We start from the raw sequence: 26,177 nt of genomic DNA on the forward strand, positions 1-26,177 counted from the left end.
ATAATATTTAGTGCTGTTATATATCAGGATGGACATCAGTGAGCACACCTCTGCATCCGCAACCACAGGTAGAACACTAAAAGTGGAACGAACGATCTTCCCTTGCTAAGTCTGACTTTCAACTAGGTACAGGGCAGTCCTGGTCCCCAGTCTGACAAGCCTAAACCTGGAAGACCATATGAACACCCTGACAATCAAACACACGTATGTGCCAGGACTATAGGCTGCAGAGGTCTGAATATCCTCGAAGTGAGTCAACATGTGGCATGAGTCCAGAGCAGTAGGGAACAGGGAATGATGCATGTGTAGTAGTGCATTTTTCCCAACAGGTAAATGGATGCCTGCTGTGTAAGTGAAGTGATGAGACATGTGTTCGGGTAACTATGCACCATGGGTATACATATAAATGAGGCAGAACACCAATAGTGTAGTGGTTAGAGCATCCACCTAACGAAAAGGCATTCACGGTTCAAGGTCGACAATAGCACATATCATTTTCCTTGTGGAATTAATGTTGCTCTGCTGTAAAGCCGACATTTGAACATGTAAAGGTGAACGTGTGTATCGCATGGGACTATTAACCAGTTCCTTTCAATCAAAGTGGTATTGTCATAATGTATAAGGCACAAATAAGCATAAATAAGTGACAGTAAGCATATGTAACGCACAGTAAGCATAGGCGAGTGCACCTGCGCGGGTGTAAGCAGCTCCCAGCATAGGAAATGTATGTTTGTATGTACAGATGTAACATATATATATATATATATATATATATATATATACACACACACACACACACACACACACACACACACACACACACACACACACACACATATATATGTGTGTATAGATACATGTCTACATACATTATATAAAAATATATGTATATATATATATATATATATATATATATATATATATATATATATATATATATATATAGAATGAATGTCGTAACAATACAGCTTACACAAGGGATGTGAAGGAAATCTAGAGCAAGTATGGTATTATACAGTGCTGTCAGCGTATTTCATAAAAAGCTGCACAGGTGTGAGCAGAGCACCGCCACTCACAATACAGGCATGGTTTTATCAGTGGGAATATCATCGTTGAATTTCTAAGTCTACTTTACACACAGACGGAATGTAGGCCATGCTGGGCCCACCAAAACGTTTTAAGAGCAAATGGCTGTACCCATAACACAAGGAAAGGCACGTATGTGGAAATATACATGGCGGGAGACCCTGTGAATATACGAGGCGGAAAAAAATGTGTGTAGGGCCCCAAATGCTCTGGAGAGGGCAATGTGCAAAGGTGTGTTATGGCTGCGATAACAAGTGGATAATGGATGCTATGCATGTAAATTCAACATGGGTGGGATGGAGGAACTATGGGTATGCAATTATGGGTCCAGGTGTGCCAGTGTTGGCTGGGCTGGTTCTTATGGACCACCTCGTGGAGGTCAGCTAGTTCGTAATAGGTATATATGCATACACACATGCAGACAACAATATGTTGCAGTACATTCTCTGTAACACACGTATTCCATTTGTTGACATCTGGGCTGGTTCTTATGGACCACCTCGTGGAGGTCAGCTAGTTCGTAATAGGTATATATGCATACACACATGCAGACAACAATATGTTGCAGTACATTCTCTGTAACACATGTATTCCATTTGTTGACATAAATAATATGAATGTGCACATACAAACATCGACAGTAGATGGACTAATAGGCTGTGCGAAGAGGGATGGGTGGAATGACACAGTATCACATTTAAATTACCATCGGTAATCCGTACATGAACAAATTGCGACATCTGTCTGCTGTATAATGTGCTAAATACCGATTACAAGATAACTGGAGTGAAGTGTCAGTGTCACAGTGAATAAGGCACTAGTATGCTGGTGAAGCATATATAAATACCATTACGCATGTGTAAGTGCGTATGAGTTGGGAATGTATTGGTCTACAGCCACACAGATGTATATATATTCATAGATAGATATAGATATATATATATAGATACACGCACAAATAGATGTATGTATATATATATATATATATATATATATATATATATATATATATATATATATATATATATATATCTAGACAGCAGGATATGACTATACATGTAAGTATGCTATGTATATATGCAGATATATCTGTGTATATATATATATATATATATATATATATATATATATATATATATATATGTTACATTAAATACACACATGTATATGCCTAGGTTATGTTACAGCAGTTACTGGTAACATATGTTCCGACCGGGTATATATTGGTGGGAGGTCCAATAAACAAACGTCTACCCCCCCCCCCCCAGCTAGGCCACTGAGACATACAGACACGCAATGAAGGTAAATGCACCACTGCTTCCCAGACCACCAGTAGCAAACTACCAGTGGAAGAGATCCACAAGGTCTACACTTTAAATATGGACAGCGATGTCCATTGTGGGACACCAAAAATTCTGTTCTAGGCAAGCCCAGTAATGATTGGTGCGACCAGAATTTATCTGTACATGGAACAGTAGGTTGTGCAAGCCTGGTATCACATGGGTTGACACAACATGCGACATGTGTCCCAACACGGGGAGGGTGGACAGTGTGTAGGGGTGTGTTCATACCCCACCTGCACTTACAGTAAGGATGAGTGCTGCAGAGGAGTGTCAGGTAACGGAACTATGTGTATGCGATTATGGGCCTAGGTGTGTAGGTGTTGGCTGGCAGAGACATATTAGGACTGCCCCATGGATTTACGTAATATTCTGATGTGGGTATAGCAGATGCCCATACCTCCAAAACATTAAGAGCACATCTACTGGATAGTCCGTAAATCATTGGGGGAACACATAGGGACCATATCATTGACCTGTCCCCGATTACCACAGACGTCCATGATTATGAATTGTAATCTAACACAGTCCCAACTAAACCTCCCTAGAACTAGTGATATTAGGACAGGTTGCGAAATACACGTAATGAATAATGACAACATGTAAGAGTCATAAATAGCATGTACCTCAGACAATAATGTGTATGTACACATATGCTCTGGCACTGTCAATGTGTCAGGTTAATAGCACCAAACATCGAAATGTGTCCCTGAGGGTGTTATGCAGTGTCCCTGATTCAGTGATCACTCTTCCCCATTCGTATGAGAGGTCTGCTAGTGATGGAAAGCGCATATTTCACCGACTAACTTAGAAAGATGATAGAATAATATGTTGGGGTTAACACCTGTCCACCTTTGTGAGGGACACTACCCTTTGGGCAGGTGTGCCCTGCAAAATAAATGGACTTATGGCAAATGTCCCATGATTTAGGGCAAAGAATTCCTAAATTGTATGTAGTAGTTGCATAAAACAATTATTTTTTTTATCTGGAACACATAAATATTATAGGAAACAGTATAAGCAACTATAATGCTACAAGAATACTCTTGTATTTAGGTAAATCAGTAAAGTACTCTCCTTTCTACTGGCTGGGGGTATGTGTTGCCCTGCAAATTCTGACATCTCTACATACAGGTCCTATAGGGTTGCCACCTTTCCAAATGGCCAAAGTGGGACATGTTCTGTAGAAATCTCAGACTTTCCAGGACGAAACATACCTACAGCTGCGCATAGTACAGAATTATACTTATTTGCACAAATAAAAGTTAGTCTAGTAACATTTTAATTGCTTATGCTACTTCACATAACATATAGAAGTGTCATATATAAAATAACTGTTTCATGTAACTATTAAAGAAACGTAGAATATAATATTGTCCTGTAATCAGGACATTTGCTATGTCTTGATTATTTCCGCAGGACACAACTACCTAAAGAGGGACTGTCCCTCGCAAAGTGGGACAGGTGTTAACCCTAAAGCCCCACCTTGGACAATTTACAAGGTGGCAAACCTACAATAGGTATGCGCTAGCATGACTCGGCAGATAGATGTGGCTCCCAAGAGCCAATTACTTGTCTGTACTGAAGAGTATCAGTACCCATGTATCAGCCAGATGAGAGCAGATTGTATGAGGAACACACAAATAAAATGATTAATTCACTGGACAGGCCGCCGATACCATACTGTCGAATGCTATTCCATCGCCTAATGGGCAGCCATTCCCGATACTGTAGTCATGTAGTCCAATGTAATAGGTATCACAAAGTAATATTGTGGTTGTCGCTCCCACCCAGGGATGTGAGTGACACATGCAAGCAAAAATGTTGGTGCATGTGCAAGTGCGTGAGTGAGTGGCTGTAAGCATGATTGGCGACCAGTATGCGAGTATTGCATTGGTAAAGCAATGTAGAAGCTAACCGAGTGTAAGAAGCTGTAACCAGAGGTCAGCAGTGCTTGACACCATGCAAACCCATGCACAACCGCTCCAAACTGCTTTAATGTGCCTTACTACATCCATATCCAATGGGCATGTTCTGCCCTGCAAGCAAATGAGCATGCTTTGCAAGGGTTGTAACCAGGACCCTGCGCACACAGCTAATGTGAATTACCAATACACCATGGAAGATATATAGACAATGGACAGTAACACAAACATATCATACAGTGCAGTCATTCAGCAGTATAGGAATGTACCGTCAGACATGTCCAGACCACTGGTGTTTGCAGACCTGGCCTTCATGTGTTTAAGTGTGTGAGCATGGCCAGTATGACCATTCAGTATGTTGTCAACTGACATTGCCATCATACCGTCAAGTGTGTGAGCATGGCCAGTATGGCCAGCTGTATTGCATGTGTTACATGTCTAGGTAGTCTGTAATGTGGTGCTGACTTTGTGTTGTACACTGACAGGTGGCATGCTGTGTCTGCAGGGTATCCATTGGTCATGTGGCATTGACTGTTGCTACATATCTGCATAGCGGGGGGAACACCCGACTGTATCTACATTCCTACACAGGAGAGGGGGGGGGGCACACCTGACTGTTGGTATATGTGAACGTTGGATGGGGTGCACACCTGACACATGTACACATATGCTAGTACTGTACTGGTATGTCAGGCACTCCATTTCAGTGTGTAGACCTACCAATTGTGCTGGCTAGAGGCATATCGGTGTACTACAGATCTTAGCCTTAATTACCAACATATTAGTTTCTGACTTCCTAGCCTTCAAAACCTACATCCAACTGCCTGGCCTGCTGTAGTCTGTCTGTGTGGGGTTGTGGGAGGGGTTACCCATAGGGCTCATTCAGAGGTCATAGTTCAGCATTTGTTTGTGTTGGTCTACACCTGTCCAACTGGTTGAAACTTGGGTGGGCTGTATGGACACACATGATGCTCAGCCCATTACCCGCATTGGGTTATGATGCCCTGTGTACTACTGGCTGCTATGGTGACCCACGTATGTGCTACAGATGTCATGGTGCCACTATGGATGTCTACTGTCTGCTGCCTTAACATTCGGCCACCAAATTCCCTTGCATGCTCACATCCATACCATAGCTACAGGTACCAACACATTCTAATACACCTGCTAATTAGTAGGTTGATTAACTTACCTTGAGGGTGTGCCAGACCTGAGGATGGTGCTGGAGGTCTGCCTATGTCAGATGCACATAGTGCACTCTCTATACATGGCTGAGCACAGGTAGTATCATGTTTGGCATCCCTTCTACTGTCTGTGCAAGTCAGAGAGGATGACATTCCCTGGGTCCCTACTGTGTCAGTGCATATGCTATGCGTTGCCTCTTTGCCATGGCCAGGTCATGCTGGGCATGCCTCCTTCCGCCTACTGGGTCCAGCTCAGGTTGTTCCTCCTCCAAGTCACTCTGTGCCTGTACAGGCCTTGGCATTGGTGGGGGGCTGTGTGGCCCTGCCCCATGCTGTTCCTGCTGCAGCTGTTTCTACAGGATCATATTGTGTAGCATAGCAAATACGATAACAATTTGGGTGCATGTAGCTGGTGAATAATGCAAGGCTCCACCGGATGTGTCCAGACACCGGAACCATGACCTGAGCATCCCAAACACATGCTCTATTGTATGTCTGGCCTGTGCATGTGCCTCATTATGGCATTGTTGTTCAGGTGCGTGTACATTTCTGATGGGTGTCATCAGCCACGGCTCCAGTGGGTACCCAGCATCCCCCACTAGGTGACCGTAGGGGATGTCCATATCGGCAAAGCTGTGGTACAGCTGTGTCAGATGCCATATATCGGAATCATCATAGCTTCCAGGGCAGCCAGAACACACATTCAGTATAATGCCCTGGGTATCACATAAGACCTGGCAGTTGATGGAGGGGATGCCCCTGCGGTTAATGTAGGCCCTACCCTGCTCACCGGGTGGTGCTTTGATGCATATGTGCGTGCAGGCTATAGCACCCACTACCCCAGGGTAGTCTGCCATTTGGTGGAAGAGATGCATATTGCTGGTTCAACACCTCACATGTGTTGAGGAAATGTACATGCTCACAGGCATGTGGTGACATGGTATCCCGGAATTGTTGGAATACCCTGGATGCAGATGCCTGTGAGATCCCCATGATATCCCCAGTTGTGCTTTGGGAGGTACCTGTGGCTAGTATACCTAGGCCTACACATACCTTGGTATCCACTGGGATGGGTTCCACTCAGCCTGTTTGATGTGTCAGGTGTGGCCTGCACAGTTCAACAATCTGCTGTAGGAGGTCTCTGTCCACCCTATAGCGCTCCACTATCTCCAGCTCATGTAGCCCCTGGTAGTTACCCTGGATCTGTACAGTCTTCTCTGTCTCCTCACTGAGGGTTGTTCAGCAGCATTCACATCCTCACCACCCTCAGCCTCTTGCAGATATTGGTCTATGTTGCCTGCTGCAGCCCATCTCATTTCATACGTTTGTTAAAATTTCCCTGCATGTATACACCAGTGGTGTAGAGTGTGGAAAAACCTGAGGGGATGGTGCTTGCTCACTTTACCGTAGTCTTCTGGGCTGGGCTGGTCTGCTGGGCTTGTAATCTACTGATTCAGATGAATATCACCTGTTTGACCTGCTTGTTCATCTTGATTACTCTCCTACTGCTGTTGTCCCTCTCAATTGCACTAGGCAGGTATGGATACACCCCTAGCTTAGGCATGCTAAGCTAGGAGCAATCCCGAGACACAGGGCTCCAATCCACATACAGTATGCCTGATACCCCCCCCCCAAGATTTCACCTATATTCGAGTCCTGCACCTGGCTATCTATACACATACACTCTTGGGACATGCATCACACCCTGGGGATAAACGGGATTCACTATTTTCCATCTTGTTTGCATAGTATTGTCTTCTAATGCGTAGTGACATGACCCATACTGAGCCTCCCCAAAAATAACCACTGCTTACTGTCGCGCAGACCCGCACGCAACTGTTAAAAGCACCTTACTATCACCGTATTCAATGTCGCTTGTTCTTCCCAGCAACAAAACAACTGGCCTCTGCACGGCTCGAAACCAGGACCCTGCACACCACAGATGATATGCTTTACCACTAAGCCATGGCAGATATACGTACATCTGAGGTTATCACGTACAGATTATCCAGCACAGGCATTCAACAGTATAGGACATGTATTCCATCATGTAGATTTCTGTGTGCTGATGTCCACATATATATATATATATATATATATATATATATATATATATATATATATATATATATATATATATATACACATATGCACACACATACATAGATATAGAATATATATCGCAACAGCAAACCACGTGACAACAAAGCATTAGACAAGAATGAAAAGGAAACCATGTGCGCCTCCTGCATTATGTACTGTTGTTAATATCAAGGCAAGTGTGTTTCTGTGCATCACATGGGTTCAGACTGTATTCAGGGTACGATTAGGGCTGCTAACATTAATCACCAGACCTATTGCCGAATGTATGGGTATGTCTTGTCAACCCAGTCTCTTGGCCGATTGTGACATTCATGGCTACTATATAGGAAAACAACAAAACACGCTCCTCAACACATCCAGTAGCTAGCCACTCACAGACACCAACACATAGGATATAACTGCCAAATACATGCACCTGTCATGCCTTGGAATAGAACACCTACCTGTCTATTCTATCACACTACAGCATTATGCAGTTACAGAATGTGCTACCGAGATTACTGAAACACAGCACTCCCAGAGGTGTACTTCTAGGTGGGTGACATCATCAGCAATGGCAAAGTCGGCGATAGGGATTGTATGAAGTGTGAGCAGTCTAAAAGCATTATTCTGTCCCCAGGCAGACAGAGAGACACACACACACACACACACACACACACACACACACACACACACACACACACACAGTTGGCATGGCTGGGATCAGAACACTGACCTAACTGCCTTATTACACTACAGCATTATGCAGTTACAGAACACGTTACCAAGATTACTGGGACACACTACTGCCAGAGGTGTACTTCTAGGTGGGTGACATCATCAGCATTGGCAAAGATGGTGCTAGGGATTGTATAGAGTGTGAGCAGTCTAAAAGCATATTTCTGTCCCCAGGAAGACAGAGACACACACAATTGGCATGGCTGGGATTAGAACACTGACCTAATTACTTTATCACACTGCAGCATTATGCAGTTACAGAATGTGCTACAAAGATTACTGGGACACTGCACTCCCAGAGGTGTAATTCTAGGTGGGTGACATCATCAGCATTGGCAAAGACGGTGACAGGGATTGTATGGAGTGTGAGCAGTCTAAAAGCATATTTCTGTCCCCAGGCAGATGGAGACACACATGCACAGTTGGCATGGCTGGGATTAGAACACTGACCTAACTACCTTATTACAGTACAGCATTACGCAGGTACAGAACGCGCTACCGAGATTACTGGGACACAGCACTCCCAGAGGTGTACTTCTAGGTGGGTGACATCATCTGCATTGGCAAAGATGGCGACAGGGATTGTATGGAGTGTGAGCAGTCTAAAATCATATTTCTGTCCCCAGGCAGATGGAGACGAACACACACGCCAGTGGTGGGATCTGGACAACTGCCTAATTACAGACCACTATCATAATACTACATAGATACGAGCCACGCCACAGACACTACATCTTCCAAGACTGTCAATATGACCTTCTAGGAATGCGGACATCGACATGGATGCTGGCAGTTATGATGTACATACTTGTGAACCTGTGTGTTCAATGTAGGAATCCATCCTGAAGTGGAGTATGGCCATCTGTTGACTGGACAACTACTATCACTATACAAGGTTACAATGGCCATGCCCATACACATAGAGGCACATAACCCACACAAGGTGTCACTGGGCATGCTCACACAGTAGCACACGGCCATTTGGAATGCACTATGTGTCCATCTACACAACGTTATACTGGGCATGCTCACACACTTAGTAGCACAGAGCTGTTTTGTATGCACTCTGATTCTAAACACGGAAGGGCACAGTGGCCATGCTATTACAGTTAGACATGAACAACACATTGTAATGGACTCCGGTGTCGATAGTTGTCATTGTTAGCAGGAACACTGCACTACATATATCTGACACCAGTCTTCTACACAACGTCTGCTGCTGTCCGTCACCTCAGATGTACCAATCTATACCTGGCACAATACTACCACCCGTGATGATGTCCTGCCAGGAGTGGCTACTTCGCCCATATAGTGCCATTCATAGTCGAATGTCCTGAGACCATGTTAACACCCTGACACCTAGAGGACAACTGCATTGTATGTGCATGCTAAACAGTGCTAGATGTGTAGCGTTCATAATCACAGCTGCACAATGTAGATCCAACAATGGGGAATACTGACATCTGTGCAGTGAGGAACACCAGGCTGAAGGCTCAGTTGTGTACAATAGCACTACCACCGTATATCTCTGAACCAGACATGTGGGCCATAACACAGGTATGGACCGCTGCAGGTAATGGTGTCCCCACGTACACGAAGGCCACTCACATGTACTGACCAGTACACCCTCAAAAGGCATCACAGATGTGTCAGGTGCAGATCACAGTGTCAAAAGCCGCATTCTAGGATGTAGCCCTCAGACATCACTATGTCCTTGGACCAGCAACACACATCCAGACATGTGGTAGGACATATAATAGTACAACACCATGTGACCCATGACCAGTGGACTGTACCTAGCTATACATCAACTGTGCAGACTACCCATGTACTGACACAGTTGCATCATGTGTTATGCAATGCAATTATACCACTGTTCATAACCAGGTCGGCTGTACATATGATAGGGGCCCTGGGTCATATACAGCAGTAAAGGATGACTGTTGCTGTACACCAGTAAACACCCTCATGTTTGGATATGACATACATGTACCTGCCATGGATATGTACATGCCACACACACACACACACACACACACACACACACACACACACACACACACACACACACACACACACACACACACACACAGCACATATGTATATAGCATAGCTGTTGCTGTCCTTTGTGCAGACAGGTAGCTACAGTAATTGCACACATGCACATGGAAGGTAGGTCCATGGCTGTTGAATGCTAACAGTACATAAGGTGTGATATCAATGTTGACTGAGTTAACATTCCCCCTGTACTGGTTACCCATGACAACTATCATATCATACAACAGTCCATGTGTCATGTATGTCATCACACATGTCCACCAATTGCAATGCCTACAAACATGGCAAAGTGACAGGAATGTAGGACCTACACACATGTACATGTAGTGGTGTGCTTTCAGCTACCATGTGTGTGCAGTAACTGATGTTTGCAGGTGATGTGTGTCTTATTACAACATGCAGTTGCAATGCAGCCCCATCATTGCCAACTGTATATGGTGATATGCTGACAGTACAGTAAGATGTACATCAGGTATGGACGGATGTGTGGACATAACTAAGTGGTAGGGCATCTTTGCAAATGGATGTTTGCTGAGGACAGCTCACAGGTGTGTCACAAGCAGTCCTACAATAACATGTACAAACACTAAGCTATGGTTCTGTTAATTGAAGGGGAACACATACAACCTACACAACGATCAGGGTGTCACTGACTGTAAATCACTTGACACCTGTAACACTTAAGACCATCCCTGTGCATATATCAGCACAATTGCCAAAGGTAGCATCAGTACACATTGCAATGTGGGCAATACTGCTGCATGTCTGTCATACGTATCATAAGATAGCAGGTGTTTGATTCACAGTACTGCCATGTGTGTTTACTTGTGTGTTCATATATGTCACGTATGGCGGGGAATACATCCCAATTGTTACTCACTCTCCTGTACACTGTTGTAGAGATTTGTACATACTGCATTGTAGAAAGCAAGACATAGGCTATCTGTATGTGCATGACATAGGTGCATTCAATTGTGGAATCCACAGTGTGTGTGTGTATGTATGTATGGCTGTCTGGTCCATGGATTGAGTATGTATGTTACCATAGTGAACAGATAAGACCCCTAACCCCTCCTGGTGATGCAATCTACTACCCTGTTGATGTCGTCGATCTTAGACATTACTGACTGCCTGTACATGTGTATTCTCTGTGCCGCGTCATGTAGGTGCACAGTACTGTAATGGTGATTACCACATATGCAGGGGTCCTCACCTCAACACTATCAAGTGTGTCTGTGTGTGTGTGTGTGTGTGTGTGTGTGTGTGTGTGTGTGTTTGTGTGTGTTTGTGTGTGTAGTTGTGTGTTCGCATCCTGTAATGTGAATGTGTATTACTGCTACACAGTGAGGCCTCACGCTAACTGGCCTCTACCCTTGTCATCAGCTAGACAGCTATGTAAACTCCCCGCCCCATGTAACTGTACCTGTAATATCACCCAGTATGGATGTCATGTCTCTAGCCGCTGTAGCTTAGTACACAGCTCCCATGCTCCTGGATCAGTAGATGTGTAGACATCTTTGGAATGTCAGCCTTTCTAACACTGAGGTTGAGGCTACGAATAGCATGCTGGTATTGCCATACATACCTGTGAGTAGTCCACATTTACACATGGGAAACTAACTGCTAACACTGACACTCAACGGCACATGCATTTAGGCCTGAAGGAGGGAAACAGGACATCATGACCAACATGCTGTTACTGTTGTTACCAAGACACATACTGTGAACAGAAAACAGTGCATTCTAAACCTATACTACATGATCATTACACAAGTACACGAAGTCGCAAGTTTTAACGCAGGTTTATTTATGAAATAAAAGGCGCTTCAGAAGCCAAAACTTGTAAGACATTTAAATAACAAACATATTACATCACTTCCTGTAGGTTAAAATCAACAGTGATAATAAAAGATAATCATCAGTTGTCTAACTTAATAGACCATGCATCTACAAAACGCTAGAAGTGTTAAAGCCACATAAAAATAGAATATTACTAAGGGTGTGATTTCTTTTTATGTGGCTTTAACACTTCTAGCGTTTTGTAGACGCATGGTCTATTAAGTTAGACAACTGATGATTATCTTTTATTATCACTGTTGATTTTAACCTACAGGAAGTGATGTAATATGTTTGTTATTTAAATGTCTTACAAGTTTTGGCGCCTTGTGAGCATTTTTTACTCTGAAGAAGCTTCTCTGTATAGTGAAGCGAAAACGCTTTTTATTTCATAAATAAACCTGAGTTAAGGCTCTTGGTGGTTTGCGTGACTTCTGTGGCTTTTGGAATTGTGGTCGTACAGTTTGCATTGCTTTTTGGATAAACCTATACTACATGGTATGTCTGCTGCATGTCAACAGTACACAACAATTGTAATCTACACTTATCTCCCTATTCTGTTCCCCCTGTGCATCAGACCGTATGAGTATGTCCCTACACCGATGGTGTGGATGACAGGGATGCTGCACAGGCATCATCATATGCACAGGGTGATAATGTTTGCCTGGGGCCTAGGCTGCACCAGTGGATGACATCATGTGTGTGCATTAGGGCCTGTGATCTAATTGGCCATGTGTGGCTGTTATGCATGTGTGTGTTGCTGTGCCCTACAGATGTTTCTGATGTGTGCGTGTATGTGTGCACACAGTTCTGCCATGTGTCTGGCCTACACAGGGGTATCATTCACAGCTACAGACTGTACAGACCAGGTTTTACAGCTCACGGTGTCCGGCCATGGCCACCTACCTGTGCCTGCCAGGGGTTGCACGGGCACTACCAGGCAGAGGTGCAGATTGGGTACTGTCTGATGACACATGTCCACTGGAACTGTGTCCCTGTTGGGACCATCCAGGGCCATGTGCACGTGGCCTGCTGTGTCCTGGTGTGATCAGCGCAGCACCAGCTGCACTGCTGCTGCTACCACCACTATGGGAGTGGCCATGTGAGGTAGCTCGTTCACTTAGACCTGCACCAGGTGACGTAGCTGGCCTACGTCCACATGCCCTATGCCTCACTCCTACCAGATGTTCCAGCACAGACAGCTCACGATCGTGGATTGTCATGCCACAGTCAAGGATTCCAACCATGTCACCCAATTGTCTGTCCAAAACCTCAGCAATCTGCTGTTGAGCATTTGCCATTGCCTGGATGTTGTTGTTTAAAGAATGGATAGCAGCCCTCTGAAGCCTCTGCCCTTCTCTGTTCTGCTGTTCAGCACATGCCTGTGCTGCCATTACAGCCTGAAACATGTATCTGGTGACACCAGCTGCTGTGCTCTGTCCTGCAGGGGCATGTCGGCCAGAGGTCTTCCTATGAGCAGCACTGGCCAAATGCCTGTGTGGGCCATCTGCAGTCATTTGCCTGACACCATGGTGTGAATACACACCTTCTGTACCCACTACACTTTCCTGTTCCAAGCTACCACATGCCAACTGTCCTTCCTCTGTGGCCACTGGTGATGGGGCATGTGTTGGCATGAGATCTGTGTGCGGGGATGAGGGGGATATAGGTGAAATGGCAACCAATGGCACAGATTCAGCCCCTGACAACCCTGCCTGTGCCTCAAGCATATGTTCATCATCACTGCTAGACTCTGTGGGGACACTAACATCAGATGGACCGCAGGAGGGTAACACACCTACATCACCAGTGAGGGCAGACAAAGACTCTGCATTACAATACAGATGCACACAGACACACACAAACACACAGAGACACACACAGACCCACACAGACACACAACATGCATGTGATATGACAGAAGGCATGCAACATGCATGTGATACAGCAGACTGAATGCAGCTCTGACAATAATAGTGATAGTTATCTTACATCCCTGGGTTGCACACAACAGCATGCATGTGTCATAGCAGAAGCCATGCATTTCACACAATCATGGTAGTAAGCATTCATCCCTGTGCTCCACCATGTGGACCAGCACAGGTTAACAGTACACATGGCTGATGTGTGGCATATGACCTTGACATTAACATGTAGTATGACATGTAATCTGCTGATATGTGCATTGACATGCATACATGTTTAACACAATGGTGTCCTGTCACATATACAGTGGGGTAATGGTGTCACATTGCAGTGTTGTCTGTCCACCCTACAGATAAAATGCACATTTAGCAGATGTGCATGACCATTGCAGGGTATTATGAGATGTCTATATTGCTATACAGTGTGACGTACAGACACAGTGCATAGCCATGACTGTGTACATACACAGTACATATATACTGTGGAATGTGACCCACGTCGCTGAGATGTATACACACTAAACCATGATGTGGAATGTGTGACACAAGTCACTGAAGGCCAAATGGATGACACCCCTGCACAATTGAAAACATATTTTAGCTGCCTGGCAACCATGTCCACACATGGCAGACTTGTTAATACACCATGTCCCACATGACAATTGTGTACCACACACACAAGGTGCACAGCTGACAGTGATGTCCAACAGCAGCAAGGGAAATACACTGTAACTGTGGCCTGATGTGGTTGTCTGTGTATGTATGTGGATGCTGTACAGGTGACTACTGTCATGCTGTGACACAGTCATGATGTTCAACACATCTTATGTGGTCGAATGATGTTATGCCTCCACAAGCTGTGCACAGGCCTATAGCATGTCTAGTGTTCCACATCTGCAGTATAACCATTCAACAAAGGCTATAGTTGGACCATGTGAGCCAATGTACAACAGGGTGTACACACAAACACATCACATCTACTGTGTGTTGCTATATGTCTCTGGCCATCCTCCATGGCCATGTGTGAACATGTGTTGGCCAAATGGTTGTGATGGCCATCTATCTCACATGTCTGTGTTGTCCCATATGACATACACCCATAGATGTCATATACTCCACTGTCCACAGGGTTATGCAGACAAAGGGTTGTATGTTTGGTATGTGGGGTATGTTTTACGGGATAGTGAGACAATGTTGCAGCCGTCCCACTACATGTCAAGGACATGTCAGATGGCACATCACAATGTGTGCACTCATAGCAGGGGCATACTCCACACCGGTGAATCCCTTGGGCTGCCCATACTCCAGCTCACTGTGTAGTACTGTTTGTGTACCCCACATGTGTAGTTCTGATGTGTAGTACATGTTCCTACATTGAACAACACCTCCACCGTTGTATGCACAGCTGTCCACACATCTAGCAATGACAGTTTGTGAGGTTTCATGTCGGTGTTTCACATAGTTTGTAAGTATTGCACATGGGTGTTCATTGTGATGGATTGCAGATGCAACCTGTATATTGTGAAAGGACCATACATTATGTGTACATGTGTTAAATGGCCACATGGTGAATAGATCTGTACATTAACATGCCTGATACTTATAACTGTCTCACCTACAATGGGTTGCTGTCTTAGCGGAACGCCAGAGGTACCTATATAGGGGTGACACAGCAGTATGATCATTATCCATGCCTGTATGACAGCTACAGGGTGCAATGTGCATGTTAACACATTCGCCAGTACAATAGGATATACTATGGAGTATGCACATGTGTGCATACACAGAGTAGCATACTATAGTATGCGGCATGTGTGTATACATGCCTTGCATATAATGTTACATTACATATTGTACAGTGACACATGCAACTATATGGGATATAATAGTTATATGTGCAGTAGTGACTTATCAGGCAACTCCAGGCTTGGTGGCTGAGAGACACTCACCTCCACGATGTCAGCTAAGGCTTGTGGATGCTGTTCTGCCGGTGTCCCCAGGTTGGCCAGTAGCTCCTTGGTACGTGTGAGTGGGGGCTTGGTTGTTGGCCCACCACCTGTTGCACCTTGTTCCCTGGTGATTGCATTCACACACTGTTTCACCCATCTGATTAGGTCTGTACAGTGTCTGCGCACCTGCTGGTATGTGCGGTTATGGCCAGCCATGTCATTAACCCTCCTGTGAAGTTCCTGCCACAGGTCATCCCACTGCTGTACATCCTGTGGCACATGGCTAAACAGGACATCATAGTTGTCTTGGAGTTAAGGTATGAGGGCCTCATCCTCCAAGCGTGTATAGGCTTGTAGCCTTGTTCGCGGCATACCTGGAAGACATAATGATGGAGACAGGTCACAGTATCTCAGAGATGCACAGAGATACAGATGCCCATACATGTGTATCACATTTATTACGTATAAATAGTTGTCTTTGCAAATCCTCATGACACGGCCACCAGTGACATGTTTGTGTCACACACATGTGACACTCAATGGGGATTGGCTATTATCACCATATATGTTTGTGTCACCTGATTACATTGCTCATACTCCATGTGTATGCTGTCTTGATGTGGGCATGTCTGTTTGCCTGTACTGGTATTCTTACCTATCAGCACATGCCTGGATGTGTCCACATTAATGCTGTCGACCTTGATGCTGTGTATATATCACATATAAACACTTACACTGCCTTAACGGACATGACCTGTGACACTGCAGACATGCACATGGAAGGTTTTACATGCATGTGTTTTGCCATATACATCTACACGGCACTGTACAGCAGTTCAACATCCTGCCATGTATCGCCTGTGTTGCACATATGATACACATGGGACACTGGCTAGCCTGATGGTATTTGCAGGGATGGTTATCAACTATAGCATGTGCGGCCAAGGTCATCTAGTAGTCTGTATGCCCAGGGCCATGTATGAGCCTAGGATGTAAGGTTACCTAGCTGTAGCTGACAGCTGTGTTTCTGGGGCCAGGTGAAGCAGTGCCACATAACTGATCCACAGGGTTAATGATACATTTACCATGCAGTCATCACACCATGTCTGACAGAGGTGAAATGTGCAGCTTTGCTGGACAGGGATGCACAGTATGGCAGGAGTCTGTAATGTGTATGGTACTAGGATCTGTCCAGCATGTGGTGATCCTTGTACTAGGAAGGTGGATTTCCGTGATGTATGTATTTGAGATCAGGATATGTACGTGTAGCATGTCCAACATCACAGTGTTGGACATGGCTTTATGCAGGGTAGGCATCATGCTACATAGTGGAGATAAGCATTGTGAAGGCTGGTGTCGGCCATACAAACATGGCCAATACCCCTTAAAGGTGATATGTGATCCAATATAAGTCACTTGGGTGATGAGTATGGCTGGACAATGATCTCTATAGTCATGGATGGCACCCTGTCATGACTAGGGTTGTCACTTATGACTACTTAAAAGGCTCGGTGATGTCACTATCTCAGGGAGGAAAACTGCACAGCAGCATCCCTTACACACAGTGTCCATTATGTTGACCGCTGCCTAGGTGGTAGTTCATGGGTACAGGGTTATTAACCTAGCAGTGACAATGCAATATGCAGCTGTCAGATTGTGCACATACGTCACACACCTCACCCACAAAGCCCCTTCTGTATGTTGTCCACAACACTGAGTCAGCTATTGCTCCTAGGTCATAGCCATTCACATACTTACATAGGCAGATGCCTCCCGTTTGTCTGTGTGGTATGGTATACAATGAGGGGGAGTACAATGAATTAACCCTGTGTTACTGTAGCTGGCACTTGTGTGATATGCACATATTAATCAGACACCTTCTTTAGTGTTGGTTCTGTCAACAGTCCACTGGCAGATCACTCCTGTGACATACAAATGTACATCTAGTATACTGAGTGTAGGTGGAACACAGTATGGGTGATGATGTCCTATGACCTGACACAGGTATGATATGCAGTGTGAAATCATCCGTACTGTCATATACATCTGTACTGCTGACAACATATACGTTGATTAAGGTTCATGGCCTTTCAGACCAGACTCAGAAGGGTAGTAGTGCAGTGCCTCCCATTATAAGTGGTGTCTCCACTTTGTGGGTTGTGATAACTGTTGGTGTGCACCATTCAGTGTTTTCACAGACTGACATGAAGCTATGTTTTACATGATGTGTACATGTAGAGCAAACTGTTTTGCCATATGTGTATGATACAATCAGGGATGTGGACAGGTCCCTGCAGCCTGAGTGCACCTTGTACCATCATAGTTATGGTTACAGGGGCTCTGTAGTGTACATGGATATATGATTGTGTATTTGTTGGGGTGGGCAGTGTGTTTATGTTATTCAACACCCTATATGTATTGCTTATTCATGCGCAGCACTTGTTCAGAACATGTAAGCACTACATGAGCTACTAATTACTATAGCACTCAATCCTCCTCATTACCTACAGGTAAACGCTGTTTGTACTTACATTTCTTGCTTGCTTAGAGTAAAACAGCTCTTGTACACACTTTCCTCACTTATCTAGAGGGAAATAATTATATATTCAGGCATGTCCAAGTGTCAATTCCCAGTGTTCTCACCTGTCTATATGATGAATATGGGCATCTTGAGGCAATATAGAAATTGTCTCGTGTACACAGTCAATACTCCCCTCCTAACATCCAGCACTACAACCTGTGGGAGATGCACATATCTAGCCATGCTGGAGGTACAGCTCTCTCCAACCCAGACTGAACTTGACAATCATGTGGGGAAGTTAAACATTTGCACCACACCACACTCATCACATAGTCTCACTAAATCTCCACCACCACAGGCCACACATAGTAACACAACAACATTTGCGGTGCCTCTCAATACTACTCTGTCTAGGCAACAGAGAACTTCAAAGCAGAAATGCAGGTAGCCCCCATCCCCCAACTCAACACCAATGACTTATAGCCCACAGACTCAGTGTGCCCATCAACCACAGCCAATAGGGCAAAATAATGTACCCAACACACTAGTCATAGGTGACTCTATAAGTGGTCACACTGATGTCCCACTCACCAGACTACACAAGGAGATAGTTACTGTCAGCTGCCTGTTGGGTAACAGGATCCGCAACATAACCTATACACTCAGGTCACTCCTCAACAGGTACAATATGACTGTGTCGTTGTCCATGTTAGTGTGTATGCCCTGAGATGTACCTTCCTGGACTACATGTAAAGAGACATGGAACAGCTCTCCGATCTTGTAGCCCAGGCAGGTATCACCCTAGCCCTGAGTAGCATTCTGCCATTGTCCAGACTGATAATGCAGTACAAGGACAAAATTAGTTACTTCAACAACTGGCTATGTTTCTGGTGTCATTCCAAGGGTATCCAGTATCTGCCTGCTTTGAATGACATGGTCGACAGAACACGATGCTTTGGCACAGATGGCCTGCACCTGTCAGCCCTGGGATTCTGGATAATGGCTAAGGCTCTTGCTGCTCCTATAGTGCCTGTTTTAGGCACAGTTCAAATAACATATTCACCACCATGACAGGAACAGGCAAGCAAAACCTGAGGGTAATGCTACTCAATGCTTGACGTCTTAATCTCAAACGCACTCACCCGAGGCACTCCTTGTAATGGACCACTTCGATATCTGTGCAGTGACTGGGACCTGTTTCTAGGCTCCTGAGAGCACCCCTGCACTACCAGGCTATTACTCATACCACACCTTTCAGTCATGTAACCAGGACCGGAACACCCACGGTGGAGGTGTGTCCATATTTCCTAAGGATATCCACACCTCCAGGCTAGTTGCTTAGAATAATGCATCAGAGGTTATCCAAGTGCAACTAACTTTGGCCATAACTGCTATACAAATTGTAGCTTGCTACAGATCCCCCACCATACCCCACGGTTAACGGTCCTCTTTTCTTGGTGTACTGGAAATTAGGGTTCAACCAGACACACTACTAATGTGCGACTGACACTACCCCACCATTAACTGGTATACCTACTCATGTACCGACACATTAGGCCAACGCTTTCTGGGATTCATAAACTCCAATTGCCTGGATCAACCTATCCACACCATCACCAGGAGCAACAATATCCTAGACCTGGCCATTACTAACACGTGTGACTGGTGTTCCACACCTGGGGTTATCTCCTCATTGGTCAGATATGAACGTGCGCTAATCACCCTTGTTATCCACATCCTGACACCACACCCTTTACAGAAACCACAGTACAATATTTCTACAAAGCCAACTTCAGGCTTCTTATGACAGCAGTAGTAAATGTCATGACACCCATGCAGATGGACAATACAGTTACAACCGCTGAATCATACACAACTGCACTTAATTAGCACTTGCACGTCTGCATGGATCATGCTATCCCAAACAGAACCATAACGCTACCCTCCAGAAAAAGGAAGCCACTCTGGTGGTCCACTGCCATGGACATAATGTACAACAGAAGGAGGAGACTGTTGCAAATTAGAGTACAATCCCATGAGTGGAGGAGCTCCCTGGTCAGCCTCAGTAAGAATCTGAGATCCCTTATCATATTCTCCAGTGCTAGCTATGTAAATATAACTGTGACTAATTCCAAGGACTATCACAAAGCTTTCTGGAGGTATGTCACTACTCTCGATGGCGATACCCACATCTGCTCTGACATACAGCAGTAAGGCACAAATATTACAGAACCAACTGATATTGGCAACATCCTGGCAGATAGGTTCAGTGCTAACTTTACACCCCTCTCACACCCTAAAGGGCCCATATCTATACAGGAATGATGCAGAGTCCCTGTGATCACAACTACGCAGTTCAAAGCTGCACTCTCTAAAGCCAGGAACACAGCATCCATGTGACCGTACAACATCCTAGGCTGCGATTTCCACAAACTTCAGAACAAACTGGCTCCCCACTTAGGCACCATATTCAATAATAGCCTTGCATCAGGCATTGTGGCCCCTGAATGGCACACAGCAACAGTTATCCCACTCCACAAAGGTGGAGCCACAACGGACCAGGGGAACTATTGCCCTATATGCCTGACTAGACTGTTCTGCAAGGCTATGGAGCACATCATCATGGATCTCATTCACAGAGACATTGGTGGCCTCCAAACCTTTGATCCCACCCAGTTTGGATTTGTTAGGGCCAGACCATGCCTCCTAAACCTGATGGACTTCTTTGAGACAGTTACCAAGGCATTAGATGAGGGTAGGGAGGTCCACACAGCCTACCTTGACCTCTCAAAGGCTTTCAACACCGTTCCCCATTCTGGTATTATCAACATACACATCCACCTGCACATTAACCCCTACATCACAAGATGTTATGCAAAGTGGCTCATGGACAGAACCCACACAGTGAGGGTAGCGTACCCTAGGTCCTACTGTAAATCAGTTACAATTGGCGTCCCCCATGGCTCGGTCATAGGGCCCCTCATGTTCGGTATATGCTTCTCTGAGGTACAGGCTGGCACAGGAGGACTTAGGCTGAAAAGGTTTGCAGACAACTGAAAACTAGGGGCCATGATTGATTCCCCAGCTGATACAGACACCCTCCATAAGGGGGTCACTGGGATGGATACCTGGTGTCAATAACATGGCCTCAAGTTGCATGCCACAAGGTGCATAGACATCCCCTTTGGATTACACCAATCACCCGCGGATTATCACATAGGTGGAAGTCCTCTACATACATAAGATGTAATAAGGGATCTTAGAACCCAAGTAGATAGCATTCACTCCTTTGATAACCACATTGGCAAGGTGGTGTGGATATCCTTCTACGTGGCCCCCCTAATCTCTAATGGGTTTGTAGCCAGAACAAAGGCAGCCATTGTGCCTCTCTACTCATGACTTATGAAACACATTAAATGGTACAACACCCCATTTGGGATGTACCTTACGAGACAACAGCAACAGCTTGAAACACCACAATATTACCACACCAAGAGGAATACTGACCTCTGAAGGATGACGTATGCAGCCCAACTACAGAAACTCCAACTGTACTCGTTTGCATACTGCATACTCAGAGGTGATCTCTGCTGGACATACAAGGCCCATGACTAAAACAGTATTGATGGATATGCTCCACATAAGCAAAAGCCCCTGAGAGCCACATGCTCTTGGATATGTACCTAAAGGTAACGATGACTAGGATGTGCTGGAGGGATACATTCTTGACTCGGACACTCCCCATGCTTTGGAACATGATTCCTATGTACATCAGGCAGGGACCCTCATTAGCACTCTTCAAGAGATACCTCAATGGGTGGATGGGAGACAGACACGTGCACCAGGGATCACTACAGTGGCTCTGCTGTACAGAGGCACAGGAACCTAATGGCTCTGCTGTTCACAGGCACAGGAAACTAACCTAGGGAGGTGGCGCAAGCCAAAACACTGTAGCTAGGCTTATGAATGGCCTTGGCCAGACAGCATAGTACCTACCTATGAACCTATGAACCTATTACATGTCCTTTGTGCATGGATAATTAACTAGCTCTTCCATTTCAATTAGCTATCATGCTGATACACTGTCTGGTGACTACAAGTCATATGTATCCTGTTATTGTGTATTGTACATGCCAATAGACATACCCGATGTTTGCATAACATAACAGTAATGCTATGTAAAATGTTAGACATATCTACCTACAATACTGTACATTACACATTTTTTGGCACAATATCCCGCAATGCAAATCATAATTGCACAGCAGGACCACCTTCTACATGTTATTCTCAGTTATACGCCCATACATATGCCTACTGTTACGGTATATCAATATATACTATCCCCTGTTATGGCACATACTTGTTGGACCAACCCTGCCACTGACAGCGGCTGGAGTGGAATTGTTGTGTTCAAAGTCCTTATATAGCATCCCTTGTGGTATATGAGGTGTTTACCTTGTGGCCTACAGCAGTACACATGATTTCTACGAGCGTTACTATGCTCAACAATACATCACTACATAATACCTTTTCCCACTATATGCATTGCGTACACTTTAATTATTACAGTACAGGTACTACATACACTGACATACTGAGTGTTCTACATACCTTATTAGTAACCCGAGTTGTCATTGACAGTAATGTAAATCCTATTAGGTTTATGTTGCAATCATTGTTGTAACATTTTGCTGGTATATACAGACAGTTTGAATGTATGACAAGCCATCCTTTTATACTTAGATATCAGTAACATGTGGTATCCTGCCACCAATTGGTGTTCCGGAGTAGATGATTACATGCACATCAGCTGTGCAGCTACTCCATTAGCCAATGACATGGCAACAGTGGTGTATAATTGAATACTCCACTTGGGCATTGTACCTTTGCCCTACCTTCGAGGAAGATGGCCTGGATGTGTTGTTTGTGATGAATTGCAACGGCTATATGGAGACACACAGAGATATATTACCTTCATGGCCCCAGTGGATTGTGTGTAATGGCTAGAGGATGTAGTTCTACATGTGAGTCTAGCTGTTATATTTCTGAACATTGCTACTTCTGCAGGGTTTATACCTGATACATGTGCAAATGTTTAGGTCTGGCATGGATGTTTGGGCAGCTCAAGGCTGTGTGGCTATGCATAGAATGTTAGGTGTTTTGAGCTGTGCTCACTTGACATCTTTGGTATACTGTACATGTGTATCATACTGTGCTGTTAATTAGTAATTGGTAACACTTCCTGGTGTATGCACAGCCGTCTGATACGGGATTATTGCAACCAAACCTTGTAACATCAGATGCTGTTCCATTGTACAGCAGCAACTATTTCACATAGGGCCATTTTAGTGTGTCTCTGACAAGGTATGTTAAGGCTTCTGCAGATGTCATAGAGTGAGTGGATGTTTGTGATGCTATTACAGTATGTATTGCAATTGTTTTGGGTGTGGGGGAGATGTAGGTGGGTGTACATAGCAGATGCAGGTGTGTAGGAACTGCATTTATACATATTTGATATGTGTGTGAGGGCTCCTTCCCTATTTGAAGACCTATCCTTTAGTGGACTAATACTATGGTAATTTCAGGCTGATTCATTAAGCTATTGTTAATTGGTTCTTGTATAGCATGCAGGTGATGTTGGTCCCTCAATCCCTTCGGAAATACATCGGTATGTAATGAAATGTTGCTACATGAAATCTGTCTCATGTATTTCTGTCACAGATATTTGCATTCATTGGAGTTGTGTTGGTGACTGAACCTCTTTGGCTAGGGTTGCCACCTTTTCAAATGGCCATAGTGGGACATTTGCAGGACACACATTGGATTTTAGAGGCAGACACATACCCACAGTCAGTACAAAGTATAGAACTTTACATATATGTCTATATAAAAGGTTACTCTTGTAGCGGTTTACTTGCTTATTCTGTTTCTTGTTACATGTACGTATTTTAGATACAGACATGACTATTTTATGCAACAATTACATTTAATATGGAACATGCCAAATGTCTCGAGATTGTAGGACATTAGTATTTGTACTCATTTTGGTCAGGACACTACCGCACATAGAGGGACTGTCCCTCACAAGGTGGGACAGGTGGTAACTCTATCTTTGGCTCATGTCCATAGCACATATTTGTAATAGTGTATAGGCATATGCTCTCCATATCCTCTGTTCATAATGTTTGGTCGTGGCGAAGTGTGTGATTGCTATGGTCCATGTTATACACATATTTGAAGAATTCAATCGCTGTATACAGCATACCCATGGATTCAGGAATGCACACACTTCCAACAACCACATTACTGTTCCCAGACTCCCAAACCCCACAATTCCGAACACTCAAACTTGCAACAGTCAAACTCCCGAAAGTAACACAAATACAGAACACACACACGCACACACAGACACACTGCTACCCATTACATCCAAACAAAGCATCCTACACTACGCATGGGCAGGTGGCCATGCCCCCATACACCTCCCATGTGGGTGGCTGCGCACCCCACACCACACCTACTTTAATAATCTACCTCTGAGATAGCACAAACAGACACATGAAGCAAACCCACACACACACATTACAGTCCCCCGGAAACACACACCACACTCAGAACACACACTTACACACACTACAGCAATCAGAAACACACTTACACACAGTACCTACCTGAACCACAGCACCAGAAGCACTAACTAAATGTCCCTTAACATTGTAATAGTAGTACTCGCGGTTCTGGTGTTTCGGTACTGTGATCTTTCGGTCTTTAAGCCTCGTGATTACGTGCGTCGGTATGTAAAGCATTCGGTATTTGGTAGTTATCCTATTTATATGTACCTCCATGGTTGTGTAGATGTTGTTAACCTATCTATATATTTGCATATATATGTATATCCATATATATCGACATATATCTCTCTATCACCCTTTCTCTCTCTCTCTCTATTTTATATATATATATATGTGTATATATATATATATATATATATATATATATATATATATATATATATAAAGAGAGAGAGAATACACTTTTCATTGGGTACATGGCGGTTTATACTATTTCCCGAAGTCCGCCCTTTTGTGTTTTAGCCTGTCACAATACACAACTGCCGTTGATACATCTCAGGTAGCTTAATGGTAAGTTATTGTGAAGATTGTGTACATGGTTGGATGTTCTACTCCTGGCAGTGGTCGTTTTACCTCTCAGAGCAGGCACTATTAGTACATGGGTGAATAACGCACATTTCAGCGGTTCTGGCCAGCTGTGCCTGTGATCTGTGTGATATTCAGTAAAGGTTAGACCTGTGTTGCGCATATCCATGTAGTCATGTTTAAACTCCGCTTACCGGCACTTACCAGCACAAAAACCCACTAACATGTGCTTAAACATGCTTTAATGACCTGCATCCAACATCTCTTATTTGGGACATCAGAGTTACATAACAGCCCTTGCAGGTCGTGGAACTGGGACCATGAACGACACAGTCACTGGCTTTACCACTGAGGCATCTGGGATATGTACAAG

This window comes from Protopterus annectens, chromosome 1.part2 (genome assembly GCF_019279795.1).
Source record: "Protopterus annectens isolate FY-2018-M chromosome 1.part2, PAN1.0, whole genome shotgun sequence".
Lineage (NCBI taxonomy): Eukaryota > Metazoa > Chordata > Ceratodontiformes > Protopteridae > Protopterus > Protopterus annectens.